Here is a 17,346-nt window from a genome sequence, read left to right on the forward strand (position 1 = left end):
TGGTAAAAGAATCAGCCTGCAATGCAGGAGATGCAGGTTCGATCCCTGGGGTCAGGAAGATCCCCTGGAGGAGGAAAATGGCACCCTACTCCAGTATTCTTGCCTGGAGAAGTCCATGGACAGAGGAGCCTGGCAGGCTGCAGCACTACAGTCTGTGGGATTCCAAAGAGTCAGACACCACTGAGCGACTCACATTCACTATGTACAAAGAACTCACGAAAATAAAACAAAATGAGGCCTGGTAAGGAAAGCTTATCTATTTTTAGATCTCGTTCCTGAAGCTTCCAGTCTCCTAAATCCTAGAATGCCAGGGTTTACCTGTGTAGTCATGCAACAGAAATGAAGAAAAGGACAGAGAGGTCAGCAGAAGCCATGGGATTCATCACCGAGTGTTACAGAAAAAGCTGACCCTGCTGAGGAACCAACGAAACTGAACCAAATTCTCCTCTTAACCCCAGTGACTTTCTTTCCTCGATTCTTCCTTTTTCACTGTAGTAAAACACTTCACATGAGATCGACCCTCTTACTAAATGTGTAAGCACGCAACAGTTCTGTTAACTATAGGCAGAGTGTGGTAGACCAGAACTCTACGCATATGCATCTTGCATAACTAAACTACTGTGCCCTCAGAATGGCGTTTCAGACAACAAAGGTCTGAAGGCTGAGATGCTTTGAAATTCACTGGGTACCATAACGCACTCACCGTCTATGGATTTTGAGCAGTCGCTACTGATTGGTAGTTATTCATCAGGCCGGTCTTTGATGAAGAAAAATGAAGAGCAGAGAAGCAAAGGCGCTGCCAGCCCCCCTCAGACAGATCACGGAGCAGCCACCGGATCTGTTTATCTGACGCACACGGAGAGTTTGCTCACGCTTCGCCTCTGGAAATGGGCCATGACTTCTGCTGACAGATTATGAATTGTGGAGTATGGCCAGCACCTGGCCAGACAGAGAAGAGTTCATAAATCAGGCTCAAAACAGAAACACCTGACTAAAATTCTTGAGTTCTCTGAGGGGCTCACAAAGGATGTGTAAGCCGAGAACCAGGTAAACCTACACGTGTGTATGTATGTGTGTACTGGGGGATACGACAGAGTACTGATTGTCCATAGGCCGTTGTTAAGGTTCTGCACAGAAGTATTTTTTGTTGTTATTTTTGGTTGGTCAAAGAGTTTTGCTTCATCATGGACCAGGGTGGGAGTTTGAGGTCAAGAGTGGAGAGTTGCTTGCAGAAAGATTTGGGCTTGAAAAAGGAAACTGGCTAGAAAAGCGTTTTCTAAGGCTTTAAAAATTCCAGGGCCTTTACATTTAGTCTTGCTCTGATTTTTTAATCTTGATGTTATTTCACCATTTCCTTCTAATATTTCTCCAAAGGAACTGACTGTCAGACATGTATCTGAGAGAAATAACTGATTCAATAATTAATCATCAGTAATTGTCAGATCATTTTTAGTCAGCAATAGCCATCCTAAAAAATCAATTGCTCTACTTCAGAGAAATAATTATATTTTAAGCTTTCTTATGGAAACCTATCTTTAAACACTCAAGCATTAGTGACTGAATGGCTTCCCTGGTGGCTGAGCTGGTAAAGAATCCCCCTGCAATGCAGGAGACCTGGGTTCGATCCCGGGGTGGGGAAAATCCCCTGGAGAAAGGAAAGGCTACCCACTCCAGTATTCTGGCCTAGAGAGTTCCATGGATTGTATAGTCCATGGGGTCACAAAGAGTCAGACAAGACTGAGAGACTTTCACTTTTCTCCTTGCCCTCTGTATAAGGTGTATAATGCATCATGCTCTGTGCTGTAACAAAAAAACCCCAAGATATATGAAATGTAGAAGGGGAGACAAGCACAAATTCATAGAACGTTTAATTAGATCCAAGAAATAGTGACTATTTTATATATAGTCTTGACTTCCCAAGTGGCTGAGTGGTGAACCTGCCTGCCAATGCAGGAGATGTGGGTTCAATCCCTGGGTCAGGAAGATTCCCTAGAGGAGGAAATGGCAACACACTCCAGTATTCTTGCCTGGGAAACCCTAAGTACAGAGGAACCTGACAGGCTATAGTCCATGGGGTCACAAAGAGTCAAAAAGGAATGAGCACACAAGCACATATACTAATATACAGTCTACCTAAGAGGGTGGATAAAAGGTCTTTCGCACAATGTCAAATGGATGGGTAGCATTTGACTGAGAAGTAAGAGGGAAAGGGTTCTGAGTACAAAGGCTTCCTTTATTAATTCCTCCAAATCTTTAAAACAACAGAAAAGAAAAAAAATATTATTTTTTCCATTTGTGAGCTAATACAGTATTTAAATCCCAAACTTTAAAAATTTAATTATTTAAGATGTTTAAAATATATGAGCCAACAGTGATAACTCTGACAAAAAAAACTTGTAGGGCTTTAAAATTAAAAGCAAGAAGACACTGTTGAGAAAAAATAAAGGCAAAAGAAATAGAGAGATATCCTGTATTCTTAGACCAGAGGATTCCAGATTGTGAAAAAGGTCAAAATTAGAGGATTTACACCATCTGATTCTGAGACTTATGATAAAGCTTCAGTAACACAGACACTGTGGTAGTGGATTATATAGATAGATTAGTGGAACAGAATGTAAATAATAATTTATGAATTAACATTATGAATAATTAATATGTGACTAATTAATTTAAACAAAGATTTCAATGCAACTCAGTGGGGAAAGGAAAAAAATATCCTACAACTGGTGTTGGAACCACAGGAAAGCCATTTGGAAAAATATAAACATCAAGCCTTAACTCATCACTTACCAGAATTAATTTGAGATGGATGATAGATTTCAATGTAAGAGCAAGCAAGCAAGCACTATGAAACTTACAGAAGAAAACACAGGAAAATATTTTAGTGACCTTGGGTTAGAAAGATTTCTTATTTAAGAAAAGGCATGAATTATAAAAATTTTAAAAGATCAATAAATTGTATTTCATAAAAACATCTGCTCTTCAAAAGAGATTTAAGAAATCAAAAAGAAGCCATACACTGGGAAAATATATGTAAAACGTATGTCCCCCAAAGGACCTGTATCTAGAATATGCCAGAACTGGATTAACTCACTAATATCAAGAGTCTCTCTTGGTCACAAAAGCATGTTTTACAGCCTCCCTAGTCTCTACTCAACAGATGTCAACAGAACCCATATTAATGACAACCAACAATGTCTCAGGCATTGCTAATGATCGCATGAGAAGCAAAATTGCCCCAGATGAGAACCACTGATTTAAGTAACATTTTACTAAGAAAAGATATATGGTGACAAGTAAACCTATATAACCGATGAGTATCAACTAAAAACTACTGAAAACCATTAGAGTGGTTGATAAAATATATATTATACAAATATTAACAGGATAAAAATATGAAAATACCATGAAAGGTAAGATTTTATATTCAATACTAAAATACTGCAAAAGTAGATGCTTTGTGGTAATTGATATTAGTATAAACAAAACCAGTGTTGCCTTCAGTTCTGGATTGCCTTTCTGAGAACAAGTAACTATAAAGAAAACTTTTAAAAAATTCTATACTTTTCTACCTGAATACAGTGTTTGAAATATTTATATATATGTAAAGTAGGTCACATTTCATCCAAGTTGTCATCAATTCATCCAATCCTTGACATGATATGTAATTTTTAATGATGGGCAAAAAATTTTGGAAGTACTCTATCTAAAATTCACCTAAGTATTAATAAGACCAAAAGTTATAATGACACACTAAATATAACCAAAACTGAGGGCAATATTCCTCCCTTTTCTGTCACAAAATACATAACTTTTGCTCACAAAAACACAGTAGGCAGCGAGTAAGAATTTTCTGTGGCATCTTCTGATAAGAAGTATCACTGCCAACCCCAACAAATTCCCAAGACATTTTAAAATGAGTGATGTAGTTACCAGTTCTGAAATAAATCATTTTTATCCATGCAAATTAGTCAGGCTTAGAGCCATGGTAGAAAGTTTGCCTTCTTTTCCTCTGTGTCTGAGAGGCTGAAATATCTGACGGTCATCTCAACTAAAACGTTTGCAAGTCCAAAATCAGATTCATCCTCCAGGTCTGTCATCTCTAGCATCCAAAGTGGTCGTCTGGTCCATTTTGTGCTGTGCTAAGTCACTCAGTCATGTCCGACTCTTTGTAACCCTTTGGACTGTAGCCTGCCAGGCTCCTCTGTCCATGGAAATCTCCAGGAAAGAATACTGGAGTGGGTTGCTATGCCCTCCTCCAGGGGATCTTCCCAACCCAGGGATCAAACCCTTGTTTCCTTTTACTCCTGAATTGCAGACAGATTCTTTACTGCTGAGGCATCAGGGAAGCCCCTGGTCCATTCTACTTAGTTCAGTTCAATAGTTCAGTCATGTCTGATTCTTTGCGACCCCATGGGCTGCAGCACACCAGGCCTCCCTGTCCATCACCAACTCCCGGAGTTGACCCAAACTCATGTCCATTGAGTTGGTGATGCCATCCAACCATCTCATCCCCTGTTGTCCCCTTTTCCTACTGCCTTCAATCTTTCCCAGCATTGGGGTCTTTTCGAATGAGTCAGTTTTTCACATCAGGTGGCCAAAGTATTGGAGTTTCAGCTTCAACATCAGTCCTTCCAATGAACACCCAGGACTGATATCCTTTAGGATGGACTGGATTGATCTCCTTGCAGTCCAAGGGACTCTCAAGAGTCTTCTCCAACACCACAGCTCAAGAGCATCAATTCTTGGGCACTCAGCTTTCTTTATAGTCCAACTGTCACATCCATACACGACTACTGGAAAAACCATAGCCTTGACTAGACAGACCTTTGTTGGCAAAGTAATGTCTCTGCTTTTTAGTATACTGTCTAGGATGGTCATAACTTTTCTTCCAAGGAGTAAGCATCTTTTACCTTCAAGGCTGCGGTCACCATGTGCAGTGATTTTTCTAGTGAAGGTTAATTCAATAAAGGACAAGGGAATTATTCCAACGAGGATCTGTTAATTCCTTGTATTTCCTAAGAAATGCACTCTGCTTTCTACAAAGTAAAGAAACTGAGTTTATACTGCAGAATTCTTGTATGCCTGCCTACCTATGAGAACAAAGATCATTGTCATAGTTGCTATTTAAGTGACAACAACCCAAGAGGAACATGCATTCAACAACTAGGGACTTGGTTCATTTTAGGTGGCCTTTGAAGGAATAACTTAATACCTTCTACAATTTGATAATGACAGGAAGAATGTACTTTGTCCGTTGAGTAGGACAAAGTCTGCAGAACTTAAAAATCTGGACTCATATACAAGAGACCACTTATTTTGTTCTGCAAAATGTTTCTATTATGCAAACAGTATTTTGGAAAGGCTGGAAAATAAGAAAAATCACACCTAACCTTATTACTCTAATGAAGTATGTGACCTCGCTTTGTCTTTATGATTTATGAATGTGGTTTTTGTTTGTTTTGTTTTGGACAGTTCAATGATAGTGTATGCCGGGGTCCCCAGTCTCCACCATCTGCTCCCTGATGATCGGGGTTGGAGCTGATGTAATAAGAATAGAAATAAAGTGCACAATAAATGTAACGTGCTCGAATCATCCTGAGACCACCTCCCCACCTGCCCGGAGAAAAACCGTCTTCCTTGAAACTGGTCCCTGGTGCCAAAAAAGGTTGGGGACCACTGTATATTCGACTTTATATTCAGTTTTTAGGTTTCTTTTCCAAATGAAAAATTGTTTTTTAATAGCAACTTTCTCTTTCATCAAGCCAAAAACAGCCATTTAAAAAGGGATGGAGAGGAGAATTTTTTAGATCTCATCAGGAGTTTATAAATAGTTCCCTCTTCTTTTGAGGATATTCTGGAATCTCAGCAGAGGGGCAGATTGTCTCCGTGCCCTTCCTGATTCTGCTTCTCATTCAGTGACTCTGGGTCTCCCCTGTGGTGCCATATTCCTGCTGGGATGCTTAGAGCTTCAAAAATTCAAGTAGGCACTTGCACATTCTATCATTCATTTCATCTCGACCGGAACTGTGGTGATTTGCCCTCTTACGTTTCTTTCACTTTCCTTGTGCTTTCTCCCTGCTCCCCCTTTCTTTTCATGGTCCACTGTCTAATAGTTTCCTGCTTTCTATTTTTAAGGATCCGTTTTTTTTAACTGCTTAAGAATTCTGTAATTGTTAATTTCTCCTTTGATCATTTTTATTTCTTTCATTTGACTTCCTTAGGTATACTGTATTGGGCTTCCTTGGTAGCTCAGTTGGTAAAGAGTCCACCTGCAGTGCAGAAGACCCAGGTTCAATCCCTGGGTGGGGAAGATACCCTGCAGAACCCACTTCAGTACTCTTGCCTGGAAAATCCCATAGACAGAGGAGCACGGTGGGCTATAGTCCATGGGGTCACAGAGTCAGACATGACTTAGCAACTAAACCACCATACTGTATTACTCCATTTATAGCCTGAGTCAAAAACAGACTCATTTTTTTTTTAAAGAGTGCAAGTATTACAAATGCTAAATATTTTCCTGAGCAAACTTTATTCTAGCTTATGCAAGGATTTTTTTTTCAGTTCTTAAAATATGTTGTGTATTCCTTTTGATTCAGGAGTTGCTTAAGAGTAAATTTTTACTTTCCAGAATGCTATTATGAATTTATGAATTATTATAATTTTTGCACTGGGTCAGAATGTGTAATGTTTAAGTTTTATTTCAGAATAGAAACTGAAATTTTTTGTCACTGAACAGCCAATTTTGTAAATTTCTAAGGCAATTTAAAAATTATTCTGGCATATAACTTTATTCATATGCATATATTTGTAGTATATTTCATATATACATGTATAAATATTATATATATTTGTATATATATGTTTATCTATAATGTAAACCTTACTAACCATAATTCAGTTATTTCAAATCTTTTTGTTATTTTGATCTGTCATGGGCTGATCGAGGTTGATTAAAACCTATAATCACTATTGTGTTTCTATCAGTTTCTTTTTTCATATTCCTATAATCTATGCTTTACGGATACTTAAATCTCATCATGCCCTTTAATATTACAAATTCCTCATTCATCTCTCTGTTGACATAGTTTACTTTGAATTCTGCTTTGTCTAATAAAAATCTCAACAGCAGCTTCATTCTTGTTAGCCCTTTTAACTTTGTTCAAATTTAACCTTTATGGGTCACTTTCCTTTTTAAATGGATCTCTTATAGCTATTTAGCATACAGTTTTTTTTTTAACCCAATCTTTCTTTCTATTCGTTTTGTTTACTCATGTTTGGCTTAAGTTCTTATTTTTGAAGTTAGAAGTCATACAACATACATTCTTATACACAAAAGTGTCTGTCCATCTTCTAGACTGAACATTCCTGGACAGTCCACACTTACTAACTTCTGAATCCTTTACAAGTCCCAGAGCTGTGCATAAGGGTTGGATCTAAAATATATTTGTTACCTGGCTTGAACTGCAATGTTAGACTGAGTGAACCTCCAGTGGTAGAGTTTGGAAAGCACTTGACAATCCAGGGGTGATAAATCTGGGACAAGAATCTTGCGGGCCTCCCACAAAGCACAACTGCTACATCCCCCAACAGCAGGTGCCTGCTGCTTCTGCAGCTGACAGAGACTAATCAGACAGACACACCTTTGGTCAATAAAGCACAAGGCCCCTCCCTCCTCAGCCACTCTGCCATTACTGCCAATCAATCTAGAGGCAGTTCCAATTTGCAATGAGATTTTTAACTGCTTCACTTGCTTCTCTTAGATCAACGTGATAGCTGCAAATAGCAATAAAAGAATTAAATCCAACAAGTTTAAAATTCAAAGGAACACAGACAACGCTTAGGCCTTAAAAGAACCGCATCAAGGCAACTGCATTCCTTCCTTTTCTTGTTCCCCTGAAGGCTCCTGTTATCTCTGCATCCCTCCCAAAGCCATTCTTCACTTACTTTAAATTCTAAGTTGGTCTTCCTAAACATCCCTTGAGAGACATATTTCTGAATTCTTTAAAGCAGCCTTTGAAGGAATGGGATTACAGCCACCAGACTGTTCTTCCTAAACTAGGCTCAAGTAGAGACTTGAAAACACTTTTTTTTTTCCAATGTTCTTTTAATTTTATTTTATTTTTAAATTTTAAAATATTGTCTTAGTTTTGCCAAATATCGAAATGAATCCGCCACAGGTATACCCGCGTTCCCCATCCTGAACCCTCCTCCCTCCTCCCTCCCCTACCCTCCCTCTGGGTCGTCCCAGTGCACCAGCCCCAAGCATCCAGTACCGTGCATCAAACCTGGACTGGTGACTCGTTTCATACATGATATTATACATGTTTCAATGCTATTCTCCCAAATCTCCCCACCCTCTCCCTCTCCCACAGAGTCCATAAGACTGATCTATACATCGGTGTCTCTTTTGCTAAACACTTTTTAAAGTGACTCTAAGTGTTAGGGGAAGCACGCTGACTGAAACCGCCCACCCTGGTCAGGCCCTTTAGTAACCATTCGCATGAGTTGTTTTATGACAGGAGATCCTGGTAAGGAATACGGAACTAATAAGCCACCACCAATCGGAAGAGTTCGGGAAAGGTCGAAAGGAGACACTGTGTGTCCGTCCACTTTCCAGATTCCCTCTTGCTAGCATCCATCTTGGCTGAACAAGGCGTGCACCACCAGGAAGGAGTCTGAGTCAGAATGACTGGCTAAGGACAATCCGGAAACTAATCCCATCACCATAAAACGACTGCGAGCCACGCGGCAGAGCAGTTCTCCTGGGTTCCCTTACCCTACTGCTCTCCACCCGGGCGCCCTTTCCCAAAAAAATCTCTTGCTTTGTCAGCACATGTGTCTCCTCAGACAATTCATTTCTGACTGTTAGACAAGAACCCAGTTTCGGGCCCTGCAAGGGGTCCCCCTTCCTGCAACATAAGGGTCTGCTGGCTCATCTGTTCCACCCACAGTAAAAACAGCATCATCTTGACAATCCTGAAGGGGATGGGGGAGTGGGGGGAAATGTGAGTGGGTTTGTTTTGTAGGAAAATAATTATTTTTTTTAAGAAGGCACATCTGCTTAGAAGCTATTTTATTAAGTAATATATTATGGTTCTAGATGGGTTTCCCTGATGGTTCTAGATGGGTTTCCCTGGTAGTTCAGATGGTGAAGAATCTGCCTGTACTGGGGGAGACTCAGGTTCAATCTCTGGGTCTGGAAGATCCCTTGGAGAAGGGAATGGCTACCCACTCCAATATTCTTGCCTGGAGAATTCCATGGACAGAGGAGCCTGGCGGGCTACAGCCCATGAGGTTGCAAAGAGTCGGACATGACTGAGCAACTAACACATACACATGGTTCTAGATACAAGCAGAAAGAACAGCCTGAATTACATACAAACCCAAATGCTAGACCGGAACAGTCTGTGCTGAATGAACACTGAATAGGTAACCTGAATAGAGCTACAAGAAAGAAAATTCATGTGGTCCTCGGTATTGGGAAATATTTTTAGAATCTCAGGAAGAAAGCCCATTGGCCTAGGGAAGGACAATTCCTCTCCTCTCTGTTGAGGAGGACTAACTTTGAAAGGCCATTAAATGTGATCTCCATCTTAATCAGTTTTCAAGATTCTTATGGGTAATTTCTTCACAACAGATTAAATGACATTGTTTTCCGAAGTAGATATCTAATCAATCAAGCTGTGCATACTCTTTCATGAAGTAAATAAGCTAAAAACAAAAATTAAAGAAATGAAAAGGGTGGTAGTGGGCGGGGCGGGGGAGGAAAATGTATCAGGTATCTGAAAAAGTAGAGATATGCAGAGACATTCTGACACTCCACTATTTAAGTGATTTTACTAGCAACAAGCTGAGAAGGAGATAGAAAATGTCCTTTATTTCTGGAACCTAATTAGGGTGTGAAGTTTGCTCTGATAGCTGTAAAACAAAGACTGAGAAGAAATAGAACAATATGAGACTCCAGCAGGGCATACATTTATATGTGATGGAAACTACAGAAATCCAAACCCAGGTAAATCAACCTTTTTTTTCTTAGTGTCAAAACAAAATAGCACTTGGATTCCAATTCATTTGTACACTTTGGGTTTCTATTTTTTTTTTTTTTTTTTAATCATTCTTCCCGTTAAATTTCCAAACTTTGAAAAGTAACTGTCGGGTCATTCACTGTCGATGGCGGACAGGCAAGGAGAGCCTCGGTGCACAAGAACCCCCGTACCTCCGTGGAAACTGCTGATCAAGATACAGTCTCACTTGTCAAAGTTTTCACATTCGGATGGATGTGACGTTCTGATTCAAGAGACAAGAGAAGCCTACACCCCCGCCCCAGTCTTTTCTTCATACTTAAATTTAAAGGAGAAAAAAAGCAAATCAGCTAAAAGAGAAATGTGACAACGATTCCTGCCTTTGAGTAACAAGGCTCTTTACGTCAATCAGCTCAATTTCCTCCTTCCTATCTTTACTTGTACAAACATACTGAAAGTCATGAATCTAATTCAAGACAGCAGGGCTTTACTTAGCTTTCATGGTTTGGCGAATCATCACTTTTCTACTCCAGTTCCACCTACCTACATAGTAACTCTCTATGAACCCCCCATCTCCACCTTGAATTAATAGTGTTCCTAAACAAACTTCCTTTCATTCCACGGTGTTAGATGTGGAATGGAATACAAACTGCAGAGTTAAAGATTTGGACTGTGTGCTGTATTTAGTTGCTCAGTCGTGTCTGACTCTCTGTGCCCCCATGGACTGTAGCCTGCCAGGCTCCTGTGTCCATGGGGATTTTCCTGGCAAGAATACTGGGGTGAGTTACCATGCCCTCCTCCAGGGGTCTTCCTAACCCAGGGATCAAACCCAGGTAGCCTGCATTGCAGGTGGATTCTTTACTGTCTGAACCACTAGGGACTGCCCCAAGTCTAATCAAAAACAGATACATGTGCAACCATGGGTGATTCATGTCAATGTATGGCAAAAACCACCACAATATTGTAAAGAAATTATCCTCCAATTAAAATAATTTAAAAAATAAATAAAATATTTATACTTAAAAAAAAAGCAACACAGCTGTCTGGTGGTATGTTATATATTCTGTGTGAATTCCATCAGAGTTTAAATTAGGGGATGGATTTAGAAATAAATGACTCAAGTAGCATAATGAAAATTGTGACAGGTAGGAAAATATGCTGAACAAATTTGTCAGTTCAACTGAACAACTGTTCAACAGTCTCCCACATTTTTTGACCAAAGTCTGTAGATTCTTTTGAGGTTAAAACAAAACAAAAACAATAGGAGCTATTCTCCGCATTGTTTGCAGTCTGGACAGAAACTGCTTATTGTCCCCTGATATCCATGTTTCCTTCATCTAGGAAAACAGAACCGCTGATTTTTATCTGGGTACATAGCTCCTGAGAATAGAGATAACATTTCTTAGTTTCCCTTGCAACTAAGTATGTCCGGAGGCAAAGTTCTAGCCAAAAAGATTTATGCTGAGGTTTTATAGCAATCTAAGGGAATTTTCCTTAAAAAGACACCTGATGCTTTTGCTCCTTAATTTCTATGCTGCTGCCTGGAACACTAACAGGATAGAGCTCGAGCCGTCCCTCTGTGACCAGGAGAATGAAAGTCCCACCCAGGAACAGAGGACTGGCAAGGTGCAAGATGCCAGTGTCTGGGACAGCTGTGTGAAATGGAGGCGCTAGACCCTGTATGGAGAGTAAAGAATCAATTTCATAGCCCAAATCAACCCCAAATTTCTTTTTATTATCAATGATATTTAAAAATGACTTAAAAAGTTTGCTGCTCAACTGCTGAATGATTTTCATCTTACAAAAGGGTGAGATTAGAACAAAATCCAGCATTTTCCTGCATCTTATTAATGCTGCCCCCCATCCCCTGACTCCTGTGGATACTTGTGGGGATACTTGTGTGACCTGGGGATACTTGTGTTCTCAGTCAGTGAGAAACCTCCCAAGATTCCCTGGAACTCAGTGCAAGATGTCCTGACTGGCCTTAGAGCAAGAGACTGCCTGGTAACTCCCACTAGTCCCTTGCATCTCAAAAGAAGAGGTATTGTTTGTAAAAAATATATACATATAAAATGATTTTTTTTCAATAATTCAACAACTTTAAATGCAGCAGAGGCCTGATTCATTGGCTCTTGATGACTTGCAGTCTTTTCAGAGTATTGCAGCCAGAGTATTTCTTGTAAAGTATAAGTCATAGATATGTTATTCCTTTGCTTAAAACTCTCTAATGCAGCTCTTTCTGAACAACTGAAAAAGCAAAAACTCTTCTTAGATCCACAAGAGAAGTGAGATTGCAAGGCAAACCACTGCCCCGAGAGACCAACAGGTGGCTACAGAGAATCAAATCTTATTGAAGTAGAAACCCCTGGGCTGAAACCCACACGGGATCCAGTACTGGGGCAAGAAAACCTGAACTGTCATTGGTGAACCACTGGAGGCTCGGTATGGACAAGTCTGGGAGAGAAAAACTCCAGGAGGACCCACTCATAAAGAGCACCCACACTTTTTTGAGTTTTACGTCTAGGAGCTTAACTAGATTTCCACAGTAAATATCAGAGAAAAATCTCCTGATGCTTCTGCCAGAGGGAAGGGAAAGAAATCTTTCTGAAATACACCAGAGCATTCTGTTCTTAGCAAGACCTGCCCTCAGGAGGAACTATTAATATTTAGCCAAGCCTCATCTGCTGGGGTTTTTATCAAAGCCTACCTGACCTGGGGAAAGGAAATACCCAACTCCAGCCCACATCAGCCATCCTGTCCCATCAAAGAGCAGAGGTGGGAACATCTGAGAAGCACGTGTGACATTCATGGTCACAGACTCAACAAAAGACAGAGACCTAATCGCTGGATGAGAGATTACTCCCCTCCTCCTATGTCACCACCACATTATTAAATGCTGTACTTACAGCAATTCATTTTACCTCGTATGTCATATCCAGCTATTAAGAAAAAAATGACAAGGGATATTAAAAGGCAAGAGAATTTCAAGAGACAATGATCAGAATCAGACTCAGATATGATAGGGAGTATAAATAAATATGCTTAATATACTAAGAATTATAATGGATAAAGTAGACAGCATGGGAAAACAGATGGGCAATAAAACAGAGAGAAGAAAATTCAAAGAAAGAACCAAAAAGAAACACCAGAAGTCAAGAACACTGTGGCAGAAACGAGAATGCCTTTGATGGGCTTGTTGGCTGACTGGAGATGGCTGAGGAAAGAAGCTCTGAGCCTGAGGATATTTCAGCAGAAACCTCTCCAAAACTGAAAAGGGAAGAGAAAAAAGACCCCCCTAAAAAACCCTACAAAAAGAACCACCCCTTTCCCCACAGAAGAATAGAATATCTAAGAACCGTGAGAGAACTAGAAAAGGTATAATAAACATGTAATGGGAATACTAGGAGGAGAAAGAGAAAGAGAAGAAATATTTAAAACAATGACTGGGAACTGCCCCCAGATGAGTGTCAGACGGCACAGACCCTGAAAGCTCAGAGAACACCAAGCAGGACAAAGGCTCAACATCTCCACGTAGTACGTCATTTTCAAACTACAGAAAAGTCAGTGCTAAAGAGGGAAGCCTGAAAGAAGCCACAGGAAAAGCTCCAATTCCTCACGACCATCGACAGCAAAAGCCGAAGTCTTTCGAATCCCTGTAAGGCCACGCAGAGACCAGATGGGTAGATGAGGATCTGCCTGCTTCTAGACAGATGTAGAAATCACACATTCCTTTATGATTCTTACCAAACTCTCTCTATCCACTGAAAAGGAAAACGTCCAGGCTTAAGAAAAAATATGAAGCGTGTAGGAGACATAGACAACTGAGGGCATTCACTATTCATAGTCTTACTGTTATTCTGTCTCCTTTGGTGACACTTCGTTTGAACGTGTGTAGCTGAGTGCCCTACTTGTCCATCAGTCCTTATTTGGATTTTCACTCTAATGAAATAATAAGGTGGTACTGGTCAATACTTTAAAAACAACAACAAAGACAAAATGTTGTAAACAATAAGTCTATTCAGCTCCAAGTTTTTGCCTCTGAATCTATAACTATTTGATATATTATGCAATTAATACCTATATGACTTCCCTGGTGGCTCAGATGGTAAAGCATCTGCCTGCAATGCGGGAGACCCAGGTTCAATCCCTGGGTCGGGAAGATCCCATGGAGAAGGAAATGGCAACCCACTCCAGTACTCTTGCCTGGAAAATCCCATGGGCAGAGAAACCTGGTGAGCTACACAGTCCATGGGGTCTCAAAGAGTTGGACACGACTGAGCAACTTCACTTTCTTAATTTTGAAGTTATTTCTCTGCCATATTCTTCAGCATTTTTTGACAAATGAATGGAAAAAGACCAAATCTTTAAGATGATCAATCTGCGGATTAACCACGTAGGAAGTAAAACATTTGAGTGAATAGGTTATAGATAGATATATATTCCCATACCACGTAAGTATCCCTTAGGCCAGTTAAACACACATTCACTCATTTTTGTACCTGATTTTGCCTTGAGGACAGTGTTTATATACCAGTCACCATCTACCCTAAAGCACTGGCCTTACAGTATGAATGAATGTGTTATGTATTTACTCTAAAGCAAAGCAGGAGGAGTGTGGATAATAGCTAAATACTGAAGCTGGAGCCAGATACCAGTAGGTACAAATTCTGGCTCCACCACTGGACTTCTTTCTCTGACTCACATTCTAAGTATTATATCCAATCACTCATTTATTTATCATTTATTCATATATATTCATATATACACGTGTGCATGCTGTCGCTTCAGTCATGTCTGACTCTTTGTGACCCCATGGACTGTAGCCTTCCAGGTTCCTCTTTCCATGGGGATTCTCCAGGCAAGAATATATATACATACACACATATGTCTATATATATATGGCGGGAGTGTCCATGCACCAAGAACCATTATGCTAGCACTGTCAATGAGAAACCATATTCAGGAATTCAAGGGCTTCCATGATTCATCCAGAAACGGGGTGTGTGTGTGTGTGTGTGTGTGTGTGTGTGTGTGTGTGTGTGACAATACAGCAGGTAAATGCAGTTATGATAAACCACCAAGACAATTAACATTGTGGTAACTGGGATGGCGGAAATTAGAAAATGAGAAATAGAAGAGAGCAACTGAGGAAGGTCACATCAGATAAGGTTTCCATGCAAGGTTCCTTTGAGGAGGTGAGACCTAAAGAATGAGAAAAGACTTGCCATGCAGAGAGCTGCGGGAAAGGAATTCTGGGCAGAGGGAAGTTATGGGCACTTCAGAAGGGAGACAGCTTGGTGCTGCTCAGCCTGGAAGAGAGGCCTGGCTGAGGACAGTGGCTGACCTGGGTGTGGATCTGAGCTCAGAGGAGAGCAGGAAGAAAGCCTGTGGGCCTCGGGAAATGTGTGTGTTGTTGTGTTCTCAGAACAACCAGGGTCCACCTAAGGGGTTTAGCCAGGGAGCGATGTATGAATAACACTTGAGAAAGAGTACTGAGACAGAGGGGCTTCCCTTGAAGCTCAGCTGGTAAAGGATCTGGACCACCTGGAGAAGGAAATAACACCCACTCCAGTATTCTTGGGCTTCCCTGGTGGCTCAGATGGTAAAGCGTCTGCCTGCAATGCGGGAGACCCAGGTTTGATCCCTGAGTCGGGGAGATCCCCTGGAGAAGAAAATGGCAACCCACTCCAGTGCTCTTGCCTGGAAAATTCCATGGATGGAGGAGCCTGGTAGGCTACAGTGCTTGGGGTCACAAAGAGATGGACACGACTGAGCAACTTCACTTCTTTTTTTTCCAGTATTCTTGCCTGGAGAATCCCATGGACAGAGGAGCCTGGCAGGTACAGTGTAGTCCATGGGGTTGCAAGAGTCGGACTTAGAGACTAAACCACCACCACCACTGAGACAGAGGTGTATACCTCCCAAATCCTTCCTGACCCCTCCCTCACTTCCAGTTCTCATACTCTTGCCTGTTGAGTCTCTCACTTTATCCCATGGACTAACTGGTCTCCCTGCCTTCAGTTCTATGCTTTCAAATATGTCTTTTACAAAACAACTCAGACCAAACCATCCAAACTAACCTGTCACTCTCCTTAAATGTCTGATGGATGCCCGTTTCGTGAAGTCCACGCTCGTTACCCAGCTTATCAGGGTCCTTTATGACATGACCGTAAGTGGTTTGGAAACCTACTCCCCGCTGTTCTGTGTCTTACGCCTGTCTGTTGAGTGACAGCGCACCGCACTGCATCTCTGTGCCTCCCTTCCTGTCCCCACCTCCCTGTCTCTATTTCTGGGGTGTTGAGAATGTCCTCCCTGTTTTGGGCCAACTCATCATTTAAAAAAACAAACAAAACCCTTTCTCCCTGTGCTCCTACCACCGCCTCTTACAATCCAGAATTCACTGTGCCGTGTTCGGTTTCATGCCCGTATCTATTGATGAGTTTCCCTGAGGACACTCAGAGAAAGGTGCCTGGCTTTCAAGTAATGCTGGTTGGAGGTTTTGGATGAAGATGGCTGCGTGGGTGAGCGGGGTGATCTTGATCACCGGCTGAGTCAGCACAGGGGATCATCCTTAGCAGACAAGGATGCTCAGCAGGCCATCATTCACCTGCATCCTTTTGCCTCTCCCTCTTTCTCCCTCGTCAATTGGCAAACTCCTGTTCTTTTTGTCACGGGCACACACTTTTCAGTGGGCACTCTGCTGGGGGGCCTTGCACACAGATGATAAAACCCTGGCTGGGTCTGTCTACAAGGGGACCTGGGAGTCTAGTAGAAGAGCTGGAACAGATTCCTAAAAGAAAAAACAACTATATGAATGTGTAGGATGAAGTGATAAATGAGATTATAGATAGGAAGAGCTGACATCTTGAACTGAAAAGAAAGCCTCACCTCATTTATCTCTTAGAACAGAAGGCAGGAGAAATATTTTGCATCACTAAGCCTGCATTACTTTTCCAAAATATCCTGCAGCACGCTTACTAATATATTATGAAATTCTCATGAATAAGTCACTCTAATGTCACATTTCAAAATAAGTGAACAAAGGGTATGTTTCAAGTTTTTCTGCACACCTTGTTTTGCATGTTACCTCTAAGAGATGACAGATACCTAGTTAGGTATATTTATAGATTTGATATACCATAAATCTTACTATATTTTCAAATAATCATGCCTAACTGCTGATGAATGTATAAACCCATTTGTATTACTTAAAATATGTTTAAGAGGATTCTAGTATTGTGACATACCTATGTTCCAACCATTTAGAAGTTTGAAAACAAGATTTTTTACAGAAATTATTTTAGAAAAGTACAACAGTAAA

At 40.8% G+C, this 17,346-nt stretch overlaps 1 protein-coding gene across 5 annotated transcripts in view; it reads right to left on the bottom strand.

The window, feature by feature from the left end:
* TPK1 (thiamin pyrophosphokinase 1) overlaps positions 1-17,346 on the bottom strand; it is a 384,981-nt gene that overhangs the window by 54,226 nt on the left and 313,409 nt on the right. Inside the window, exon 9 of one of the 5 annotated variants that reach the window (XM_070787344.1) lies at positions 1-17,346. This exon is cut by the window's left edge and continues 12,707 nt beyond it; it is cut by the window's right edge and continues 40,242 nt beyond it. The exons of the other annotated variants lie outside the window; for them this stretch is intronic. The gene's annotated coding sequence lies outside the window, so the exon portion shown is untranslated. 5 annotated transcript variants of the gene reach the window in all.

This window comes from Bos indicus, chromosome 4 (genome assembly GCF_029378745.1).
Source record: "Bos indicus isolate NIAB-ARS_2022 breed Sahiwal x Tharparkar chromosome 4, NIAB-ARS_B.indTharparkar_mat_pri_1.0, whole genome shotgun sequence".
NCBI lineage: Eukaryota > Metazoa > Chordata > Mammalia > Artiodactyla > Bovidae > Bos > Bos indicus.